The sequence below is a fragment of the Desmodus rotundus genome, chromosome 4 (assembly GCF_022682495.2).
Source record: "Desmodus rotundus isolate HL8 chromosome 4, HLdesRot8A.1, whole genome shotgun sequence".
In the NCBI taxonomy this organism is placed as follows: domain Eukaryota; kingdom Metazoa; phylum Chordata; class Mammalia; order Chiroptera; family Phyllostomidae; genus Desmodus; species Desmodus rotundus.
This window is the reverse complement of record NC_071390.1, coordinates 52,236,422-52,251,694: the sequence shown is the minus strand read 5'-3', so window position 1 is coordinate 52,251,694 and position 15,273 is coordinate 52,236,422. Positions and strand designations below refer to the sequence as shown.

At 43.0% G+C, this 15,273-nt stretch overlaps 1 protein-coding gene across 4 annotated transcripts in view; it reads left to right on the top strand.

Moving 5' to 3' along the window:
- Window positions 1–5,322: 5,322 nt before the first annotated feature.
- The window catches only part of USP54 (ubiquitin specific peptidase 54), a 141,625-nt gene continuing 131,674 nt past the window's right edge, over window positions 5,323–15,273 (top strand). Inside the window, exon 1 of one of the 4 annotated variants that reach the window (XM_045196157.2) lies at window positions 5,323–5,469. The gene's annotated coding sequence lies outside the window, so the exon portion shown is untranslated. Of the gene's footprint in view, window positions 5,470–5,693; window positions 5,835–5,912; window positions 6,087–15,273 lie in introns of those variants that run through there. The other 3 variants (XM_045196158.2, XM_045196160.3, XM_045196159.3) reach the window with 3 other exon arrangements.

The following is a 15,273-nucleotide window of genomic DNA, read 5'->3' as shown; positions in this document are numbered from 1 at the left end:
TACCCTACCAACCACTCTCAAGCAGGCGTTACTTCTGAGGGACCCTGTGGTATGCCTGGCTCTGTATGAACACAGCGAGAAAAGATCTGAGGATCACAGGGGCCCAGCAATGGTGTCCTGAAAGCAATATGATTGGGAAGAAACAGTGAGAGCCAATAGGAGTGAGTAACAGTCCTCTCTCTCTCTCTCTCTCTCTCTCTCTCTTTTTTTTTGCATGTTTAAACAGCCTATTTTTTTCAATTATGATTTACATTTATTATTATTATTTTTTTTATCAGTTCCAGGTGTACAGGATAGTGGTTAGGCACTTATTTACTTGACAAAGTGTTCCCCCTGATATTTCCAGTACCCACCAGGTACTATACATAGTTATTACGTGTTATTGACTATATTCCCTATGCTGTACTTTACATCCTGGTGACTATTAACATTTCTCTTTTTATTGATTTTAAGCACAGAGTTTCTTTAGAATCCCAGTACTTACTACTCTGTTCCACAAAGTAAGAGTGATGCAAAGCAGGAAGAATAGAGATTACTTAATGAGTTCTGAGAAAATAAATTCTGAGAGCTGATTAAAGTCAGCCAAATTTTCAAACCATTAAAGATTATATTAAGTTGCTAGACTCTGCATAGACTGATTCAATTTTCATGGACCTTAGGTCACATGACATTTACCCTGGTCACTTTCCTTTTTTTTTTTTGATATATTTATTGATTATGCTATTACAGTTGTCCCATTTCCACCCCTTCACTCCACTCCATCCTGCCCACCCCCTCCCTCCCACATTCCCCCCCTATAGTTCATGTCCATGGGTCATACTTATAAGTTCTTTGGCTTCTACATTTCCTACACTATTTTTACCCTCCCCCTGTCTATTTTCCACCTATCATTTATGCTATTTATTCTCTGTACCTTTCCCCCCTCTCTCCCCCTCCCAATCCCCTGTTGACAACCCTCCATGTGATCTCCATCTCTATGGTTCTGTTCTTGTTCTAGTTGTTTGCCTAGTTTGCTCTTGTTTTTGTTTTATGTGTGTTCATTAATAACTGTGAGTTTGCTGTCATTTTTACTGTTCCTATTTTTGATCTTCTTTTTCTTAGGTAAGTCCCTGTAACATTTCATATAATAAGGGCTTGGTGATGATGAGCTTCTTTAACTTGACCTTATCTGAGAAGCACTTTATCTTCCCTTCCATTCTAAATGATAGCTTTGCTGGATAGAGCAATCTTGGATGTAGGTCCTTGCCTTTCATGACTTGGAATACTTCTTTCCAGCCCCTTCTTGCCTGTAAGATCTCTTTTGAGAAATCAGCTGACAGTCTTATCGGAACTCCTTTGTAGGTCACTGTGTCCTTTTCTCTTGCTGCTTCTAAGATTCTCTCCTTGCGTTTAATCTTGGGTAATGTAATTATGATGTGCCTTGGCATGTTCCTCCTTGGGTCCAGCTTCTTTGGGACTCTCTGAGCTTCCTGGACTTCCCGGAAGTCTATTTCCTTTGCCAGATTAGGGAAGTTCTTCTTCATTATTTGTTCAAATAAGTTTTCAAATTTTTGTTCTTCCTCTTCTCCTTCTGGCACCCCTATAGTTCGGATTTTGGAACGTTTCCAGATGTCCTGGAGGTTCCTGAGCCTCCCCTCATTTTTCCAAGTTCTTGTTTCTTCATTCTTTTCTGGTTGGATGTTTCTTTCTTCCTTCTGGTCCACACCGTTGATTTGAGTCCCAGTTTCCTTCGCCTCAATATTGGTTCCCTGTACATTTTCCTTTGTCTCTCTTGGCATAGGCTTCATTTTTTCATCTACGTTTCGAACAAATTCAACCAATTCTGTGAGCGTCTTAATAACCAGTGTTTTGAACTGTGCATCCGATAGGTTGGCTATCTCTTCCTCGCTTAGTTGTATTTTTTCTGGAGCTTTGAAGTGTTCTGTAATTTGGGCCTTTTTTTTTTTTTTTTTTTTTTTTTTTGTCTTGGCTCATCTGTTACTTTAAGGGGTGGAGCCTTAGGTGTTCCCCAGGGTGGGGTAACTCTGGTTGCTGCGGTGTGAGGATGCACTGTGACGCTGTACGTGGGGGAGGGGCCGAGAGGGAGCAATGGCGCCCGCTTCACTCTCCACCGGGTTTCAGCCACTCTCTTTGCTACCCACAATCAAACTGGGCCACTCTGGTGCTGGTTCCCGAGTGGGTGGGCTTGTGCACACTCTAGGCCCCTGTGGGTCTCTCCAACGACCTCTCCTGTGAGGCTGGGAGTCTCTCCTGCTACTGCCCCAACCCCCAGGGGCGCTTTTAATCAGAGGTTTGAGGCTTTGTTTCCCCAAGCTGGAGCCCTGGGCTGCGCGGTCTTCTTCGCTGCCCGCCGTTCTTCCGGTTTATCTGTGGGCGAATGTGGTGCTGCGGGGTGCTACCCGCCACTCTGCCTGCCCCGCTCTCCGCCACTCTGAGTCCGGCCCTCTCGGTTTATCTGCGCGAATGTGGGGCCGCAGGGTCTGCTAGTGGTCAGACTGCCTGCTCCGTTTGTCCCACACTCCGCCAGTCTCGGTCCCGCCATGGCCACGCGAGTCCACTCCGCCCCGGCTGCCCGTCTCCACCCCTCCTACCGGTCTGTATGAATGTTTATTTTTTATTTCCTTGGTGTCAGACTTCCTTGCCGTTCAATTTTCTGTCAGTTCTGGTTGTGCGAGGAGGCGCAGTGTGTCTACCTGCGCCGCCATTTTGCTTCTCCACTTTCCATTACAACCTAAACAAATTCCAGGGGATTTCTTAAACTTGTACACAAAACTCTATTTTTATGTACATTTTTCTAAGGAGAAGGTTGTTATAATTTGGATTTCCCCCGAAAAACGTCCTAAAACAAAAATTTAGATGTAAATAGCTAATTTAGGTGATCTCAAAATCCAAGGTGTGTAAGGGAGTAAGAACAAAGTCTAAAAAGGTGTTCTTGGCAGTTACAGCTGAATGACACTGGGGACTCAGAAAAATGCTGTTCAAAGTGTGGTCCACGAACTGACAGCATGATTATCTCTTGGGAGCTTGGTTAAAAGTACAAACTCAGGAATCGATGGCTGATTAAGCTCTTGAGGTGATTCCTATGTGTTAGTAAATTTTGAGCAACACTACAGTAGGTCATATCTCAGAATTGCCCCACTGAAGGGGGAGGGAACTGAAGTTTTAGCCTCCAAATCCCATCTCTCATTGGTGGCAGATTACTACCAGGAAGGTCAACTCTAGACAATTCCAGACAAAGGTGTTTGAGGTAGGAGGCTATGGGCTTGTACAGGATCTGTCTGTCAAAGTGTAGTGAACTCTGAGGTTGACTGAGGAAATACGGATAGGCCAGGATCTGGGTAAGGGTCAGAGCTTTCATCAATTTCTCTTATTTAACAGTCTGTGAGCCCTCCCAAAAAGTTAAGGACTGTATTCCTTTAGCAAGTGTTTATTGAGTGCTTCTATATACCAGGTACTAGGTCAGACACCAGAGGAACAAAGACAAATAACAACTCATGTGACAAAGAGAATTCACAGTCAACCATGAAATAATTATTAAATACCTATTCTTAAGGCTGGGATTAAAAACAAAATTCAAGGTCTGCTAGTCAACAGCTCTGAAAACCTAGAAACTTAATTTTTCCAAGCTCAGAATGTGTGAAATCTTAAATATAACAAAAATGTCATGATACAAACTTACTAATTTACAGGGTGCCCAGGCTGGTTGTCCTTAGGAATTATGTCCATGGAAGAAAAGTTTACTTGCAAGTCAAATTATCCTCAGAAGTTGCAGTGGTGGTTTAATGTATTAAAGCGCACCCTTGTTCAGGATCCAGCCAGAAATCCAGTCAAATCCTTAAGATATGCTATCCATTTGCTTGGACATTATTCTTCTATTGAAACACCCTTTCTTCACAGATGTTTCATACATTTGAATGCCACAGTTCACAGAAGCCACATATTGGCAGCAGAGCTGTCTGTACTGCTCACACATGTCTTCTGTTTTGCCATCACTGTGTTTTAAAACTCAGGAGCTCAGGGGCGCTCTCTTTTGGATAGGAGCTTGTGCTCTCCGGTGGGTCCTAGTCCCCACTACTGCCTAGTGTTTTACACCAGGCCATCTTTATTGTTTCTTGCCTAAACTCTGCAGCCATTGGAGCCAGCAACTTCAAGGTTTCTTTTACATAAACCACAAGCCCATAATACATTGCCACTAAAATCACCCAGATAGCCCATTCCCTAGTTTAGGGTCTAGAGCTTTGATGTTTAATACCATCGTCACTAGCCACATATGGCCACTGAGCTCTTAAAATGTGTGTAGTCTGAATTGAGATGCTTCGTCAATATAAATACTGGATATTGAAAACTTAGCATGGAAAAAAGAATGTAAATTATCTCAATAATAAGATATGGATTACATGTTGAAATGATTTTCTTTTGAATATACTGGGTTAAAAGACAACTAAAATTTCTTATTTATTGCTTGTTACAAATGTGGCTACTGGAAATTATAGAGTGCATAATGTGACTCGCAATTATTTCTACTGGTCTAGATTGAGAGCTATTCAGGGGCTTTGAGAGCAGAAAATGAATTCTCCATTTATTATTTCTATCCCCTTATTTGTTCCCCTATGTTTTACTCTTCCTTGTTGACCAACGTTAAGTACACCTGTTTCAGGTGCTTCTCAGTCTGCATTTAAAATGGTCCGAGAGCAGACAGACAAAATCCTACAACCCAGTGTTGACAGTCCCTAAGTTAAGGATGTGTCCACTGTGCAGAAAGCAACAAGTGCGAAGTTCCAACCGCACACCAATGCGGTCCCCTTTCGCATCCAAACATCTGTGTTTGTGTTCCATTAAAAAACAAATCAAATCGAAACACTTTTGTTCCTATTTTGGTCGGGCTAACTGATGGGGTTGTGGCCCTCGTGGATAAACTAAAATTTCCGTGGAGCCAAATACCATTTGCAAACCAGTGCAGGGCAATACACGCATGGCAACTTCCAGAAGGAAGGCAATGAGGAGATGGGAAGGCCCATTTCTGTCTTGGTCTCTCCACCTCTACTCGGCCTGCAGAAGGAAAATGCAGGTAAACCGCAACTTAGCCAAAGGCGACACTACTCTAATTTTGAGGCACTTAGGAAAAGAGGGCCACATCCCTAAATTTATTCTGGTGTGGGGTTTGCAATACTAACACCCCTCATCCCAAACCGTCAGGTCTGCGATGGCTTTTCGACCCTCAACATCCTTCCCGGCGCTCGCCCATTTCCCGAACTTTGCACGCCGCCACCGAGGCTCCTTGCGGCCGCCATCTTACAATAACTATCGCGAGACGTACTTGGCAGCCTGGGTCCTGACTCATTTACTTTCTTGCGAGAGGTTCTTGTCGGGTGTTCTCGCCGTAGCGGAGCAAAGTGTCGCGAGAGCTGGTTGCCTTGGCTCCCTGTAGCTATAGCAGCCGCGGCGGTTAAGAATGCGGCGGCAGGAGGGGTGAGTGCGACACCCTCAGGGGGGCGGGGCTGGAGGTAATGGGGTGCAGAGGGTAGCACCTGGGGGGGGGCGTGGGGACGGTCGGGTCGCGGGAGGAAGGGGCCCGAGTGTGACGTTCAGGGAAGGACCCGGGCTCAGTGGGTACGGGGACAGGGCGCCCGTCTGCACTAGGACGCGCAGGGAGGGCTGGATCGCTGGGAGGTCCAGGGGGAGGGACAGGGGTGTGGGGTTCAAGGAGCAGGGACCTGAGTGTGGCAGCTTGACTGTGGTGCGAATGGCAGGATTACGGGGTCTCTGCACTGGATAAACGGACCCGACTGCGTTGAGGAATAAGTGGGAAGCAATGGGGTACGGCTGGGAGGAGGGTATGTTGAATGGGAGCACAGAGGTGGGGCTGGGTTTGCTTTGTACTGGTGGGGATGTGTGTGTGCGCCCGTGTGTGTGTCGGACCTTCGCAGGTCCCGCGAGCCCGCCTGAGGCTGGTCGCGGATTTGAACCGCGTCAGAACCTGGGTCCTAAATGGCTTGGCGGGAATGGTGGCGTCCCGGACCGTCACCACCTCCCGCCCCTTGCACAGAAATCCCCCGCGGACTCCGAGATGTGAAAGGAGGCTCCTGGTGAGCTAGTATTAGTCGGTGGGGAGACTGTAAGTGGGATAATGGGTGATTGCTGCTCTAAAATAATATGTGGGGTGGGAGCCCGAGCGAAATTTTTGAGAAAAAAACAAACAAAAAACTCTAGAGGTTCTTCCTCTAGAGCGTATTGAGTTGGAAGAAGGGGGTGTGTGCTGAGATCGCGTTTCTTCCCAGATTCATTCAAGTGTGGAATTCCTTTACCGTGTATTTATTAAATTATACATGCAGTGTAAAATCAGTTCAGCTGGAACAGTGAAAGAATGTGCATTACGACACTTAAACCTTCCCGAATGTGATTTAAAAACTAAGAGAAGTGTTTTTATTGCTGCAGCACCAGGCTGAACACTAGGGATAGTTTTAGTTACTTGAATATAAAACCTAGTGTTCCCTAAGTGTGCTTGTGGGTTAGGTTTTATTTTAGGAGATCGCATGTGTTTTGAATATGGTCAATTTGAAGTAAAGGAGTCTCCCAGGAGTTAAAATCATCGAGAGGGAAAAAGTGAGTCTCAACGACTGTTTTTTGGAGAGAGGTTTGCATTACTTTTCTCCTTAATTCTTATTTTTAGTGCAAACAATGAAATTTAATGAAACCATAAAACCGAATTCAATGTACAGATACAGCTTTCTGATAATTTTGCTCACTATCTTTTGTACGTATAAACTTGGAAGGGATAACCTTTTTGATTACATAACTGAATTTATTTCATGTTGAGTTTCAAAAATTCATTCATTAGAAAAAGAATTCATTAATTAGAATGACTTTTAAATACTTCTAGAGCTAGCCTTGATGTCGTTAGTCATTGTACTTATTTATTTGGTATGTATTAGACTAAAACTTTTAATTTATAATGTTAATAGCTGAACTTTAAAGTGCTTTTCTGAGGCAAAAGAAAGCTTATGTAGTTGGGTCCAAAAGATTTCTGCATGAATCCATTAACAAGCTTTACTAGTTCTTATTATGTGTGTAGAGTACTGTGTGTAAGGCATTGCAGGAGGGAAAAAAGATTAATTCATTTATCCATACCACAAACATTTATTGAGACTTACTTTGTGTCTGATTACTGAGCCTTCAGGATAGAAAATACAAGTAAGCCTTGGCTCTCTGCCTTGAAATTGATCACAGCCTAGGAAGCGAGAGTGATAGAGAAACAAATAATTACAGTTTGAACACAAACTCAGGTTCTGGCCCTGAGGAGTTTACATAGTAGCTGACAAGACTAAAAAGAAAGAAAGAATTTAAAACATTACAAAATATGAAGCAGATTCTAAACTGTATGCTGCATCAGTAAAATATATTACATTTCTCGGAAGAGATGAAAGAACGGAAACTTGAAAAAATTCACAGGTCAGTTAATAATTTAATCATCTTTTAAAATTTATTTATTTATTTTTAAAGAGAGGGGAAGGAAGGGAGAAAGAGGGAGAGAAACATCAGTGTGTGAGGGAAACATCCATCAGTTGCCTCTTGCACATCGGGAACCAGGGACCTGGCCTGCAACTCAGGCATGTCCCCTGACTGGGAATCCAACGGTCAGCCTTTTGGTTCACGGGCTGGCACTCAGTCCACTGAGCCACACCAGCCAGAGCTGATTTATTCATTTTAAAAAATGTTTTATTTATTTATTTTTAGAGAGGGTAGAGGGAGAAAGAGAGGGAGAGAAACATTGACGTGCGAGACGTACGTGGATCAGTTGCCTCTCGCATGCTCCCAACTGGGGACCTGGCTCACAACACAGGCATGTCCCCTGACTGGAAATCAAACTGGCAACTCTTTGGTCCACAGGCTAGTGCTTAATCCATTAAGCCACACCAGTCAGGGCTAATAGTCTTTTTTAGAACTCCTTTAAAATAAATATTACTCAACTTTTTTTTTTTTTTTTTTTTTAGGAGAGAGAGGAAGGGAGGGAGAAAGAGAGGGAGAGAGACATCTATTTGTGAGAGAAACATCCCCCAGCTGGGGACCTGGCCTGCAGTCTGGCATGTGCCCTGACTGGGAATGGAACCGGCAACCTTTTGGTTTGCAGGCTGGCACTCATACACTGATCCACAGCAGCCAGAGCTGAACATTCTTAAATCAATAATAATAATAGGCATAATAGCTAACATTGGGTGATTATTAATATGCCAGGCACATTATCTCATTTTATCTTCACAGTACTCTGCTCTTCAGCTGGTACTAATACTTCAATTTTAAAGATAAGAAAACTGAAGATAAAAAAATTGAGGAAGTTGCCAAAGATCACAGAGCTAGTAAATGGCAGATTAGGAATTAGAGTTAAAAATATGTGTGATTGGAAAAACCTAAGCAAGATTCCTTTCTTTTGCGGGGAGGGAGCTGGAGATGGGGGAAGGAGGTCAGAGATTGAAGGTGGAATTGGCCAGAAGACCAGATTTTAATCTGTGTCTTTATTCATAGATTTTCCTCTCTCAAATATTTACACTATATATGGGGAATTAATTTGAATATTAGCATGATGCTAAATATGAAGTTTGAATTAAGTGAATTACCATATTCATGTTGTATATAATTGTACAGGGAGCAGTGCTTGGGAAAATGATTATAACAAGCAATTGTTATATTTGTAAGCTTCCAGAAAATGATCATTTTAACAGTGGAAATGTTTATTTATATTCATATATACTGCAAATGTTATTACAACAGACTTTAAAGGATTAAGTCATTTTTTTACATTGCAGTTTTTTAAATTATATTTTATTGATTATGCTATTACAGTTGTCCCAATTTTTCCCCTTTGCCCCTCTCCACCCAGCACCCCCTACTCCCTCAGGCAATCCCCACACTATTGTTCATGTCCGTGGGTAATGCATATAAATTCTTTGGCTACTCCCTTTCCTGTACTGTACTTTACATCCCTGTGGCTATTCTGTAACTACCTATTTGTACTTCTTAATCCCCTCACCTCTCCACCCATTCCCCTACACCCACCTCCCATCTGGCAACCATCAAAATGCTCACCATATCCATGATTCCGTTCTTATTTGCTTAGTTTGTTTTTTAGATTCAATTGTTGACATATATGTATGTATTGCCATTTTATTATTCATAGTTTTGATCTTCTTTTTCTTAAATAAGAGCCTTTAACATTTCTTTTAATAATGGTTTGGTGATGATGAACCCCTTTAGCTTTTTCTTGTCTGGGACGCTGTTTATCTACCCTTCAATTCTAAATGATGCTTTGCTGGGTAGAGCAATCTTGGCTGCAGGTCCCTGCTTCTCATGACTTTGAATATTTCTTGCCATTCCCTTCCAGCCTGCAAAGTATCTTTTGAGAAATCAGCTCAGAGTCTTATGGGAACTCTCCTGTAGGTAACTACTTTTCTCTTCCTGCTTTTAAGATTCTCTCTATACCTTTAACCTTTGGCATTTTAATTATGATGTGTCTTGGAGTGGGCCTCTTTGCATCCATCCTGTTTGGAACTCTCTGTGCTTCCTGGACTTGCATGTCTATTTCCTTCACCAAATTAGGGAAGTTTTCTTCCATTATTTTTTCAGGTAGATTTCCAATTTCTTGCTCTTTCTTTTCTCCTTGTGGCACCCCTATGATACGACTCTGGGACTTCTTGAAGTTGTCCCAGAGGCTGCTTACACTATCCTCATTTTTTTGGATTCTTGTTTTCTTCTTGTTGTTCTGATTGGTTGTTTCTTGCTTCCTTATGTTCCAAATCATTGATTTGATTCTCAGCTTTATTCACTCTACTGTTGTTTCCATATAAATTGTTTTTTATTTCAATTAGTGAATCCTTCATTTCTGACTGGATCTTTTTTATGCTGCTGAGGTCCTCCCTAAGTTCCTTGAGCATCCTTATAATCAGTGTTTTGAACTTTGCATGTGGTAGATTGCTTATCTCCATTTTATTTAGTTCTTTTTCTGGAGTTTTGATCTGTTCTTTCATTTGGGCCATGTTTCTTTGTCTCCTTGTTTTGGCAGCCTCCCTGTGTTTGTTTGTATGTATTAGGTAGAGCTGCTGTGACTCCGTGTCTTGGTAGTGTGGCTTAATGTAGCAGGTGCCCTGTAGGGTCCAGTGGCACAGCCTCTCCTATCACCCAAGTTGGGTACTCGAGGTGCACCCATCATGTGGGCTAAGTAGACCCTACTATTGTAGTTGAGCCTTGGTTGCTGTTTGCAGATCAGTAGGAGGGTTTTACCTAGGCCAGTCAGCTGCAAGGACTGGCTGTGACCCCTGACCACCAACTTCCACCTCTGTGGAGGATCAGCTGTGCGGGGACAGGATAGTGGTGCTCCAGTGTGGTCTTTGGCTGTCCACTGATTGCATAGTGGTTTCCTGGGCTGTGCAGGGTAAGGTCAGCCCCCCCACCTGTCTTTTTTGCTCGGGGCACCCTGCCTGAGCTGTAAAGCAATCGGAGATGGCTGCTACTTGTGCTGGGCTTGGAGATTCCCAGGTGAAGCCCAGCTATGACTCTAATCTGGCTGCCACTATAGGGCTCACTGAAGGCAACTGTTGCTTGTTTGATAGTATTTAGGAGCCAAGAACAGCCATTTTTATGGAAAAGCAGCCTGGGTGGGCCCGTAAGCTGTGTGAGGTAGAGCCTCTGTGGATCTCTAAGGTGGGTCACACAGTGTTAGCCAGGTCGATGGAGTCTCAGATATGGCACCAGCCTACCGGCTCTGTGTACGGAGGGCTCAGCAAAGGGACAATGGCCTCTGCTCACCCTGATTCCAAACACTTCAGTCTCTCCCTGTGTACCACTGGTGCCCTTCAAGCCGCCACCCCGGTGCTGGCACTGAGAGGGAGAAGTCTGAGTAGGTGAGTCCTTGTGTGGGTTCCCCAAGAGGAACTACTTAGGGCTCCATCAGCCTCCTCCACAGACTCAAGCCCTGCCAGTTTTCACAGCCAGAAGTTGTGGGGACTTCTCCTCCTGGCACTGGAATCCTGGGCTGGGGGGCCTGGTGTGAGTCTGAGACTTCTTGTTCCCCAGATATCCCTTCTGAATTTCTATCCATGTGGATGTGGGGCCAGCCCATTCTTCATCTGTGCCCCTCCTACCAGTCTGGATGGATGCGGTGTCTTCAATTTAATAGTTGTCAGATTTTTGTTCAACTTGATCTATGATGTTCCTGAGTGATGGCTGTTCTATTTTAGTTGAAATTTTGACGTGGTCATGCAAAGAGGTGAGCTGTGTCTGCCTATGTCGCCATCTTGACCGTATGTCCTGGACGTATTTTTTAATGCTTAATGAGAATTCGTTGAAAAGTAGAATTTATTTTGAGGTTCACTTTTCAGTCTTTTCCCCCCAGAGAGTGCATTTATAGAAGAGGTTATTCAAGCTCTATTTATTTTTTGGGGGAGGGGGGAAGGACAGTGCCATATTATACATTTGTGAGCTTCTCTCTCCCTCTATCTCTGTCTTTTTCTGCGTCTCTCCCTCTGTCCCCCCTTCCCTCCCTGTTCCTCCCTCTCTTTCTTCTTCTCTCTATTGATGATTTCTTTCAGACACATACATGAATATTTATGTGAATGAGTATGTAAAAATGTTTTTAATTTTCTGTTATTCTTTAAGAGTCTTTCTTATTTCTTTCCATTTGGCTATATAAATGTTCTTTATAGACAAGTGTTTTTTTTTTTTTTTTTAAGAAAAAGCTATTACATCCATTACTTAAGAAAAAGCTATTATGTTCATTACTTAGTTTTTTGCAGATAGGATGTATAGCCCTGTTGGTATGTAACACATGAACTTTTCTGAAATCCACGTTGCAGTATTTTAGCACTTTGTGTTAGTAGTACCTTCCTGTACCATATTGAAAGCAAGAAATATGTTCTACAAAGAACATTTTTCAAATAGCATTTGAGTTTTTAAATTAAAACAGAAGCTGAGGATAAGACTGTAACTGGACTCATGCAAAATATTTTTGTTAGCTCAGTTTTTCCGAAGTTGTAAAAGGTAAGTTTTCAATGTAAAGTTGGTAGGAAGTCAGTGATTTATTTGCAATTCCTAGAAGAAAAAAAATTATTTTCTCCCCAAAAGAAGTTTCTGAATAAATAAATTTTAGATAATGCAGTAATTTCAAAGTCAGGTTTGTAGAAAAATTCATTCACTGTAAAAATAGAAAAAAAGAAAAAACCAGAACTTTCTCCTTGGGTTCCTTGTCTCAGTTCCAACGTGGGCTCAGTTCTCGGTTCTCTGTGAAGACCCATTTCCTTTGACAGCACATCCCGTTTTGGATGTTGACCCTGGTCAAAGCTCTGTGGTGCCAAAAGAAAGTAAGTTTCTTGATCCTCTTGTGCCATTTCTTTTAGCCCCTTATTTATCTTAACTTGTGGTCATTTGAGACCAGAATGATCTTTGCGAACAATTGAGAATTTCAGCATGTGTTTGAGTACTGAGGAACCCCAGAGAGAGGCAATATCATTTTAGTTTGGGGTTTCATCTTCCTAGGGCCCACTTGGTCTAAGGAAACTTACTGTTATTTCACAGAATTAAAATAACAAATTTTGTAATTACAAAGGTAAGTTTTAGACACCTCAGAGTTTTAAGAGTACTTACTGATACTGAGAATACACGTTTATATTACTCATGCTTTATCCATCAACCAATGTTTAAACTAAAATTTCCTACTTAGCAAGTTCTTTTCAGGAGGAAATCTATGTGAACCAATCTCTGGCCATGATTTTAATTGGGCAAAGTATAGACATCTGAATTTGAGTTGTCTTTTTCTAATTCCCCTTTAAAAAGTCATGAAAAGAAATAACAACTTTCTCTTTAAATTCAGTTTGAAGTTCTTATTTCACAGTGATTTTCATCCTTTTTATTCTTTCAGTATATAGTTACTAAGCACATGTTTTTTTAAAAAATATTTATTGATTATGCTATTACAGTTGTCCCATTCCCCCCCTCCACTCCATCCTGCCCACCCCCTCCCTCCCACATTCCCCCCCTATAGTTCATGTCCATGGGTCATACTTATAAGTTCTTTGGCTTCTACATTTCCTACACTATTTTTACCCTCCCCCTGTCTATTTTCCACCTATCATTTATGCTATTTATTCTCTGTACCTTTCCCACCTCTCTCCCCCTCCCAATCCCCTGTTGACAACCCTCCATGTGATCTCCATCTCTATGGTTCTGTTCTTGTTCTAGTTGTTTGCCTAGTTTGCTCTTGTTTTTGTTTTATGTGTGTTCATTAATAACTGTGAGTTTGCTGTCATTTTTACTGTTCCTATTTTTGATCTTCTTTTTCTTAGGTAAGTCCCTTTAACATTTCATATAATAAGGGCTTGGTGATGATGAGCTTCTTTAACTTGACCTTATCTGAGAAGCACTTTATCTTCCCTTCCATTCTAAATGATAGCTTTGCTGGATAGAGCAATCTTGGATGTAGGTCCTTGCCTTTCATGACTTGGAATACTTCTTTCCAGCCCCTTCTTGCCTGTAAGATCTCTTTTGAGAAATCAGCTGACAGTCTTATGGGAAGTCCTTTGTAGGTATCTGTGTCCTTTTCTCTTGCTGCTTCTAAGATTCTCTCCTTCTGTTTCATCTTGGGGAATGTAATGATGATGTGCCTTGGTGTGTTCCTCCTTGGGTCCAGCTTCTTTGGGACTCTCTGAGCTTCCTGGACTTCCCGGAAGTCTATTTCCTTTGCCAGATTAGGGAAGTTCTTCTTCATTATTTGTTCCAATAAGTTTTCAATTTTTTGTTCTTCCTCTTCTCCTTCTGGCACCCCTATAGTTCGGATTTTGGAACGTTTCCAGATGTCCTGGAGGTTCCTGAGCCTCCCCTCATTTTTCCAAGTTCTTGTTTCTTCATTCTTTTCTGGTTGGATGTTTCTTTCTTCCTTCCTTCTGGTCCACACCGTTGATTTGAGTCCCAGTTTCCTTCGCCTCAATATTGGTTCCCTGTACATTTTCCTTTGTTTCTCTTAGCATAGGCTTCATTTTTTCATCTGGTTTTTGAACAGATTCACCCAATTCTGTGAGCAGCTTGATAACCAGTGTTTTGAACTATGCATCCGATAGGTTGGCTATCTCTTCCTCGCTCAGCTGTATTTTTTATGGAGCTTTGAAGTGTTCTGTCATTTGGGCCTTTTTTTTTTTTTTTTTGTCTTGGTGCGTCTGTTACTTTAAGGGGCGGAGCCTTAGGTGTTCACCAGGGCGGGGTAACGCTGGTCACTGCCTGTATGTGGGGGAGGGGCCCAGAGGGAGCAATGGCGCCCGCTCCACCCTCCACTGGACTCCAATCCCTGACTCAGCTACCCACAATCAAACTGAGCCCCTCTGGTGCTGGTTCCCGAGTGGGTGGGCTGTGCACACTCTAGGCCCCTATGGGTCTCTCCAATGACCTCTCCTGTGAGTCTGGGAGTCTCTCCTGCTACTGCCCCAACACCCACAGGTGTTTTCAATCAGAGGTTTGAGGCTTTATTTCCTGGAGCTGGAGCCCTGGGTTGCGTGGTCTGCTTCGCTCCCCGCCGTTTGTTCGGTTTATCTATGCGCGAATGTGGGGCCTCGGGGTGCTACCTGCTGCTCTGCCTGGCCCTGCTCTCCGCCACTCTGAGTCCGGCCCTCTCGGTTTATGTGCGCGAATGTGGGGCCTCAGGGTCTGCTAGTGGTCAGACTGCCTGCCCCGTTCGTCCCACACTCCACCAGTCTCAGTCCCACCATAGCAACGTGAGTCCTCTCCGCCCTGGTGCCCGTCTCTGCCCCTCCTACCGGTCTGGATGAATGTTTATTTTTTATTTCCTTGGTGTCGGACCCCCTTGCCGTTCGATTTTCTGTCAGTTCTGGTTGTGCGAGGAGGCGCAGTGTGTCTACCTACGCTGCCATCTTGGTTCTCCTAAGCACATGTTTTTAAAATAACAATTTTATTGAGACATAATTCATGTGCCATAGAATTCACCCATACAAGTGTACAATTACAAAGTTTTCAGATATTTACAGAGTTGTACAACTGTCTCTACAGTCAATTTTATTATATTTTTATCTCCTCCAAGGAAATCATATATCCATTAAGAATCACTTTCCATTCCCATTGCCCTTGGTAACCACTCTTTTATTTCTGACTCTAGCACAGGTAGCACAGTCCTGCAGGCTGAATCTGGCCCTCCACCGTGTTTTATCCAGCCAGGCCCCTTGTTTCTACCCAGTGGCAGCACTGAGCTCTCGCTTAACAGTTAAGGAGTAGTTACATTTATAC